Here is a 9,606-nt window from a genome sequence, read left to right on the forward strand (position 1 = left end):
GATGAGAATAGGACTGGATTCAACACTGAGAAGTGCAAGGTGATGCACCTGGGGAGGAAGAACCAGCAGCATACCTACAGGTTGGGGAACTCCCTTCTCGTCAGTGCAGAGGCAGAAAAGGATCTTGGAATTACCACTGGTGCCAAGATGAACATGGGCCAGCAGTGTGGGGATGCGGTCAGGAAGGTCAACCGTACCTTGTCATGCATCCACAGGTGCATCTTAAGCAGGTCCAAAGAGGTAATCCTCCCCCTCTATGCGGCACCGGTCAGGCTGCAGCTGGAGTACTGTGTCCAGTTCTGGGTGCCGCACTTCAGGAGGGATGTGGACAACATGGAGAGGGTCCCGAGGAGGGCCACCCACATGATCAGGGGTCAGCAGGGCAGGCCCTATGAGGAGAGGCTACAGGACCTGAACCTGTTCAGCCTCCACAAGAAAAGGCTGAGGGGGGATCTAGTGGCCTGTTACTAACTAGGCAGAGGGGACCAGCAAGCATTGGGGAAGTCCCTGTTCCCCCGAGCACTACCAGGAGTGACTAGGAATAACAGTCACAAGTTGGCAGAGGGTAAATTCAGATTAGACATCGGGGGGCGCTACTTCACAGTCAGGGCGGCTAGGATCTGGAACCGACTTCCAAGAGAAGTGGTGCTGGCTCCTACCCTGGGGGTCTTCAAGACAAGGCTTGACAATCACTTTGCTGGGGTCATTGACTCCAGTACTCTTTCCTGCCATGGCAGGGGGTCGGGCTTGATGATCTGCTCAGGTCCCTTCCGACCCTACAAACTATGAAACTAGGAAACTGTTACAAGGTACAGTAATCTATCAGTCTTAAGAAGTTAAATGTGGTACTGTATTAAATATAACTCAAGGAAAACAGCTTGTTACGTAGCATCAGCAATTACAAGCTAGTAAGAAAAATACCATGTCATTTGGTTAACTGAGGCTCAGGTTAACCAATGATATACTACTGTAGCTCTACTTCTGACTAGGTCATCTCTGAACTGTATGAACAGGTAAGTGATATTTCAACAGATACCCAAGAGTAAATTTCCCACTTAATATTATGATGCCTAAGCAAAGAGATCCATGGAAAAATTTAGAGGCCTTTCCTACCAGACTCAGTACATGATGGGAGATATTTCTCAGAGGTATTATAGATTCATAGATTGTAAGGCTGGAAGGGACCTTGGAAGATCATCAGGTCCAGCCCCCTGCACCAAGCAGGAAAGACAACTGGGGTTAGGTGACCCCAGCAAGGTCCTTGGCCCAGTGGAAAACCAAGGCAAAGTAGTCCTTCAGGATTTAAGTTTTCTCCTGAGTGGCAGTGACTAGCTGTCCTGAGTTGTTGAGCAATGGTCCCACTCCCATTCACTTTCCTCCAATTCCCTACATACCTAAAGAAAGACTTCTTGTCCTTGATTCCTGTTGCTCATTTTAATTCAGTCACTGCCTTAGCTTTTCTAATCTGATCCCTACAAGTGTGGGCCATAGTTATATAGTCCTCTTTGGGGGCTGTCCCTAGCTTCCACTGAGTATATTCCCAGCCCTTTTGCTACATTTTCTCCACATGGGAATGGACTTCCTTTGTGCTTCAAGGATCATGTCCTTTAGGAAGGACCACTCTTCATGCACACCTTTCACATTTTGTCCCTGGCTCCTCAGCACATTCCCTCTTAACGACCTAAGGTTGTTGAAGTTTGCATTTTTTAAGTCCAAAACTTCAAGCCCGCTCTCCGATTTGTCTGCCTTGCGATGGTTCTTTTTTATGAAAGAACAACAATGAAATAAATAAGCAGGGCTAATGTTTCTGAGGCTTAAACTGTGTACTCCCTCAGACCGGATAATGCAAGGGTAGGTAACCCCTGGCATAGGTGCCACTGTGTGGTAAGTGAAGGCATTTTGTTTGGCATCCACACCTTGGGGTGGATGGCAGGAAAGGGGCTGTAGCTGTGCTGCCACAACAAGGATTGGCTTCCTTGCCATCGGCCCCTGGCACGCCAACATCTTACAAATCAAAGTTGTAGGTGTTTTTGGCACTCTGCCCAAAAATATTGCTGACCCCTGGGATAGTTCCTTCTTTCCCTTCTGCCTCCTTAGATACTGAAGGGTCCTAGTTCTCTTTTCTCCTATGCAGCTACTAATACCGCCAGTTAATTCTGATAATTTCTCTAAAACAGTTGCTTGCTGTCAATGCAAAAACCTTTGACATATTGGAAACTGAAAATATGGTGTTAGCACAAAGTTGTATTTAATATTAAAAAAAAACAAACCCAAGAAAGTACAATGCAGCTTTATGCTGAATGTACTCAAGCCTACTGTTTAAATTAGAGCAAAGCTGTCACAAACTTTGCTATAGTAGAATGCCACAAAATTTAGGAACGTTTTGCAGAGTTAAGGTTCAGCTTGCTGAAAATTGCACAAGGCTTTTATTGTATGTACCATGTGGTACAGATTGCAAGAGTCCACGTTTAAAAAGACTTATTAATTCATACTCACAAGAGATCTCTTTTTGAAAATGCACTCTGCATTCTGGTGTATTCCAAAATGTATTTTTTAATGAATTTTTGCACCTTGGTGCATTTCAAAGGCAAAAAAAATAATCTCCCCCCAAAGCCAAACCAAATCAAAACAGTACAAAACAACTCTTCTGAAGTATTTCTGAGTCCAAGGGCCAAAAGTAACCTTTGGCACAGATAATTTAACTGTAATAACAGAGAAGTTAACTCCTTCAGATGCAATCAATCTATCACTTCCTTAAACTTGGTGGTAGATTTCTGAAAGAGAGAGCCTGCTCAAGTATGCCAGTACCATGAGATTTTGTTGACATCAGAGAAGAGAGGTTTGCTTTGAATGGTTTGGCTCCTTCCTGTCAAAAAGACTGCAGAGTATTTGCCTATCCATGTTATAGGTTTCCTTCGGAGTTCTAGTCTGAAGGAATCAGTTTACAGTCTGTTCAATCAGTTTACAGAGTCCTTCGAGAAATGCTATAGCAGTTTGGGTTGTGGCGCCATCATTCTGACCATGACATGACTGCTTCGTGTTTCTCTCATTGGATCAGGTTTGTGCAGTGTTAACTTCCTGATGTTGGGTTTTTGGGAGATAAGGAAAAATAAGAACAGGCAGATGCCTGTTTATATTCAGATAAAGTGGGTGTTGTGCTTCTTGATTTGAGGAAGGCCTCTGAAGAGTATGGTGATCTGAGATGCCTGTCCTTATTATTGTGGAAATGTGCCTACTGCTCTTCGAGATTCATAGTTGAGAGTTACTTCTGGTTCTTCAAGTCCAAGATAATTCTTCTTTTTCCCCCTTTGTATTTAATACGATGCTTGTGACCATTTCTCTTAAACATGGACTGTCCCAGCCTTTGTGACCATCAACTATCTCACAGGGATTCTGTGAGGATCATTTTATTAATGTGTGTAATGCCTTAGATATTATACTGATGGGTCCCATAAGAAAGCCTGCATAATCAAATGAAATAAATAAAATCGAAATGACCTCTACATGAAACTACTGGCTTCACTGCACTTTGCTTCAGCTGAAGCTTCCATCTGCTAGCTCAGCAGTTGGCTGTAAGGAGTACTTTACACTGTAGACCCTAGTGCCTTTCAGCTCATTCTGGCTGCCATTCAAGATGCTAATGATCTATAAAACCTCTATGAGATTTGAATCTTTGTCACCTCTCTCTCAGTGCACAATTACAGTAGTTATGATCTGCTGAGCTGATCTTGCCAACAGGTCTTACACCCTAGGACATTTTCAGTAGAGGGCTCAACTCTACAAATTACTTCCCCTAAAGCAGTAGTTCTCAACCTTTTTAGATGCAAGGGCACACAGCATTAGATTCACGGCACCCCTCAGAAATACTGGCTCATCATTTTAAATCTTTTTGACTCCAGGAAAAAAAAAGTAATTATTTTGTTGCAAAGAGCTCAGAAAGACCACAACAGGGAAATGGTTTAAACATTGTTTAAAATCTCTGGCTTTATCTTGTGAATCATCTTTGTATACTTAACAGTATATTATTGTACAGCATCCAGTGGTACCCTTGAAAGGATCTCAGGGCACCCTGGTTGAGAATCACTGCCCAAAATAATCATATACAGCCTAAATTGAGACTTCAGGGTATGATTGAAGGCCAGTCATTTACTAAAGCTTTTGCCAGTGTGAAAAGGAAGATGGAGCTTGCTTATATTTTAGTCTTTGTCTTAAGATGATTTTTATCTGGGTTATTATTGGCTTAATATATGTTTATGCATTCAAGCCAATTTTAAAGGTACGTTTTTTAAATTGGAAAACAATACAGTAAACATTGGGCCTTGCTGTTCCCTGTTTCAACAGTATCTATGACAACACTGTAAGAACACTTTGACCGAGCAGATGGGTGGCTGCATAGCTAAAAGTGATTTGTCAATATCACGAAAGCCCTTTTATAAAGGGAGTTCTTCAGACTCTTAACAAGGGCAACTATAATATGGTTTCAGCACTAAGGAAATGTTCAAAAACAATATACTGATCTGGAAACCTTTTGAAAATTAATGGAAATTGTGTTCTTAATAAACTGTATGTTTAAATATTCCATTTTTATTTTTATATGTATGTTGCGTTGCTTTTTGCATTCCATTGCTTATAATACTGTCTTGGAAACTTGAGCATCGTGTTTCCCTCATATGTCTGGTAATCTTCCTTTTTTTAAAAAATCTCCCTGTTTGGTGTAGCTGGTACTACTAAGGGTATCTTTAGCCAATTGAATTTATCTATGGTCTTGTCTTATTCTAATATCAAGACATTTGTGTGTGCATGCATCAGCATCACTTGATGACAGTAGATTTAGGGATCTACACCAACCTTGATTTTTGTAGTGTCCAATCTGTGCATGCATGTAGTGCAGAGGGCACCCACAGCTATGGTCCTGACCCAAAGCTGCCCAACCCAAGGACAAATTAAAGGGCACAAGGGTACCCCTAATTCACATTTCTGGCTTGAGGTCAGAGGGATCTTACAACAATGAATCTCTAGTCTACTGTGCCTCCTCACCTCTATACCCTTCCCCTGGTCAACCTTTGAGTCGCTCCTGCCATCTGCTTGTGTATGAACATGGGCTGCAGCTGATGTAGGAAGTAGAGTGGGTGCATTCATTAATTATCACTAGGGCATAGAATGGAAAATATTTTTTATAAAGAATATGCAGTAAAAACTTCAGGCAAGTTTGTAACCTCAAATCTAATTAAAATAAGGGAAGTTGCAAAGCTATGCTGCTCAAGAAACATAGCAGACAAAGAACTATGATTCTGAGAATTTCTATGTGGACCCTGGTCGTCTTCCTCCCTGTCCTTCCCCCCTGGAGAAAGAGCTGCCAACAGAACAGCTGGTCCCTTTCTACTGGTCAGCATGTCCATGTGGTGGAAACAAGGCTCACTCTATGCTGGCCCTTGGACTTGTCTACCCACTCCCCAGTCACAGAAACTGGGGGATCAGCCACTGTAAATGTTTTACCCTGTGCTGTGAGATCTAGGTAAGCTGTGTAGGCTGGTAAGGCAACACTCTGCTCCCTCATGTAGACACATTGGGCAAACTGGACAAAGATCAAGCTTGTCCATAAACAGTTACACATCTGCAAAACTGTTTGTGGATAGGGTGACCATATGTCCTGTTTTCACCAGGGCAGTCCTATCTTAAACATCTGTTCCAGGCCTCCTGTCAGTTTGGTTAAACTGATGCTTTTCATTGCATAAAACAATATTTATTCTTTATTAACCTCCCCCGCCAAAATGAAACTAAACAACATAAACCCCCTCTACTTTATTTTTTCCTGAAGATTAGACACAAAATCACAGGAAAAATAAACATTCCAGGCCAGAAACATTGTTTATACAGTTGCTTATGGGTAAGAACTCTGTGTAGTAATCAGTGGCTCAATCCTGCAACCCTTAAAATCAATGACATTTTTGTGATTTACTTGAATAGCACCAGGTTCAGGACCTACTTTTTTCAATATACATTATCTATATTTTTAACTATCTAAGCAACAAATGTGCTATGTAAACCATAAAGCTGAGTTAATTGTTTTAGTGAACAGAATGAAGCTATCTGCTGTTTTACAGGTTGGTATAGTTGGGTGAAAGGCGTGCTGTGTAGTTAGGTGCCTTTGCTAAACTAAAAAAGAAGATAGCATTTTTGTCGCTTTAAAATAGTTTATATTTTTCCCCTTTCTTGAAGATAAAACTGCTTTTTTAGGTTATTTCTTAGCAGTTGAAATAAGAGGAAGGACGCTTTTGTGGTTAATGTGTGGTTATCACTCTGAAAAGTGACAATAAGATGACAAGCTCAGGTTTTGTTTGTGTGGAAGTGAGAGAGAATATTGGAGATGGTCAGCTGAGAAGTAAAAATTGAATTTTTTTTCTAATTGTCAGCCATGCAAGCTTGAAGTAGGAAAATCAGCCTATGTTGTTGGCATGTGTCTTGCCAACAAAGAAAATTGGAGCTTAGAACTGGAAAAATGGGTATAAGGGACCCCAGGACGTCATCTAGTCCAACTTCCCACACAAGGCAGGATCATCCCTTTCTGAGGCAGATCAGCTACATTTGTCTAAACCAGTGGTTCTCAACTTTTTTAGATTCAAGACACCCCTCACTAGACACAATATACCGCTCAGAAAATGTAGCTCTTAGTTTTCACTTGTTTTTCTGACTACAGAAAAATAATAGAGCAGTTTTTTTCTGTTGCAAAGAATTCAGACCACAATGGATCAAAATATTTTTAACACTATGAATTCCTATTTGAAATCTCTGTGAATATCTCGTGAATTGTGTGCAAGCTTAGCAGCATGGACATTGCCTGGCACTCTGCAACACTTTTAAAAGGATCTTAAGGCAACCCAGTGTGTCACGGTGCACTGGCTGAGAATCACTGGTTTGACCTGCTCTTAAAAACTTCTAGTGGTGGAGATGCCACAACTTCCCTCAATAACCATTCTGTTGATTAACATGAGCCAGATCCAGTCTTATCTCTGCTGGGTTCTGTGGGGTATGAGTAGTGAAAAGAAATAGTTACAAACTTATTATCACTAAAATCAGGGGATTCAACTCTAAATTCGTACATACAGCAAAGCAGCAGCATTTTTGCTTAAGAATATTTTTGTAAGACTTAAGGTATTAGATTGGGCTGGGGATCTATATTTCTCAGTTCCGACATCCTTGGACATGAAATAGAAATGGCTGGAGGGCAAAAATGGCTTTAATCCATTTTTTAACTCCACATATTTTGGCCTCAGTGTATGTTACATAAATCTTGAGACTGGACAGGTGTTAAAACAATTACAGCGAGGTCTTACCTGTGCACTGTATATTTTCAAGGGGCTTTTTGTACCATTCCCTGTCAAATTTAATTTAGGTCTAATGTAGAGGTCTAATTTTAACTTAGACCTCTACATTTCAATCCCAGTTCTACTAGAAATTGCACCAGAAACTGTTATTCTTTTCAGGTATGCACAATAAGATGATCTGTATCTTTAGCGTGGCACTGGTTTGGCTGGTGGTTTCTGTGGAACACTCTTGTGGGGGTTTTTTTCTGCTGCCTGTCTGCTTGATCTGTTGCTTGTCCCAAAAATATGGGAGTACACTGGTTTCATCTGAAAACTGGACTCTGTCTGAATTTCCTTCATATCTATGATTTAATTTAATTATTTCTAAATGCACATATAATGTGAAATAAATGTATATAGCACACTTAATGTTCTTTTTACTATTAATGGTGAAAACTATGAAATAATGTGACGATTAGTTAATTTGGAGTTGAAAGGGCAGCACTACACCACAGACAAAAAAAGAATTGTAACCAGAGTACACAGGAATATGCAGAGATAGGAAAAAACAAAAGAAGTTTGCCTTGGCTTTTTTATTTTCAAATCATACTCTTGACTTCTACGCATCATGGAAATATTTTTAACAGTGACCAAAAAGCAATGCCAATGCAGTGAACTGTGCAGGGAAGATCATTAATGCAGAGATGGAGTAGCAAGGAAGAATCATAGAAAATGAGGGCTGGAAAGGACCTCTGGAGGTCATCTAGTCCAACCCCCTGGTCAAAGCACAACCGGCCCCACTTCAATATCATCCCAGCCAAAGCTTTGTCTAGTCAGGTCTTAAAAACCTCCAAGGATGGAGTCTCCACCATCTCTCTGGGTAACCTGTTCCACCGTTTTACTACCCTTCTAGTGAGATTTTTTTTTTCCTAATATCCAACCTAAACTTCTCTTACCGCAACTTGAGATTGTTGCTCCTTGTTCTGTCATCTCCACCACTGAGAACAGTTTAACTTCCTCTTGTGAACCCCCCTTCAAGGGAAACAGGACTAAGAAACAGAATACTAAGAAATGAGCATTGGCAGTGGAATGTGACAAGAAACACTGCTGTTCCCAGATAAGGAGAAGGGGAGGTCTTCAAAGGTAGTGGAGGCCAGCACTAAAAGTTTGAAAGCTGAGGCAATGTTTAAGGCAGTGGTTCTCAACATGTTTAGACTTGGAACACACCCGGACCAGCTTGAGGCATCCCTCAGAAAATGCCAGCACTTGGTTTTCATCTGTTTTGTGACTACAGAAAAATGTGAGAGCAATTCTTCTGTTGCAAAGATCTCAGGAAGCCCACAGCAGAGCAGTGGTGGTGATACCACAGGTTCCTAGCTGAAGTTTCTGGGTTGATCTTGCAAACCCTGTCTGTACGCCAGCACTAATGTGACACAGCATGATGGCACCCTTGAAAGGATCTCTGGGCACCCCAGGGTTCTGTGACCCCCTGGGTGAGAAGCACCAGCGCAAGGGGCCAAGCAAGAGGTGTTGCTCTATCTGTGCTCGTGCGGATGGGTGAGGAACAGGAGATTTTAAGTAACACCTTTCCCTGGGGGCTTGGCTTCTGAAGAAACCCAGCCTGGCTCTTCCTTTCTCCCCGCGGCCGGAGGGGATTTTCCGGCGGCGGTTTGGCGGGGGCTCCCCACACCCTCTCCCTCCCCCTGTAGTAACAATGCACGTGTGACCATCGCCCGACACGATCATGATCAGATTCCGCTGGGAAAAGCAGCCGCACTTTTCCATAAGACTCTCTTAAGGCGCGGCGGGCGCCCTCCCACGCTGTCTAGGCGCCCTCCCACGCAGCTCCCGCCTAGGCCGCGGTCTGGCAACCGCGCGATTGTCCCCAACATGGAGGTGCGGGCGTCGCACGCAAAATTCCTGCGCACAGGCATTGGCACTGGGAGGGGTAGGGGGAGGGGAAAGGAAAGGGGCGGTGCCACTCGACGTAGCCCTTCTCTACCCACCTGGAGGTCACCTCTATGATCCGGCGGCGTTCGCGGGAGGGCGCGGCACGAGACCCGGCGGGCCAGGGGCGGGGCCAGGCGGCGCCCTGCGGCCGTTGCGCTCAGACAGGCAGTTCCCCGCTGCTCCCCTTTGTGTCTGGGCCGGGCCCGGAGCGGCCCCGTGAGAGGGGCGACGCCCGCGGCTCCCTCCCCCCGACCCGTTTCCCTCCCCTGCGGCTTTGGGCGATGCGGCGGGGCTGAGCGGAGGCAGTCGCCGACAGAGGAGGCGGGGCAGGGCCACGGGCCTGGCGCTGCCC

Source organism: Crocodylus porosus, unplaced genomic scaffold (genome assembly GCF_001723895.1).
Source record: "Crocodylus porosus isolate Cpor-Errol unplaced genomic scaffold, CroPor_comp1, whole genome shotgun sequence".
In the NCBI taxonomy this organism is placed as follows: Eukaryota; Metazoa; Chordata; order Crocodylia; family Crocodylidae; genus Crocodylus; species Crocodylus porosus.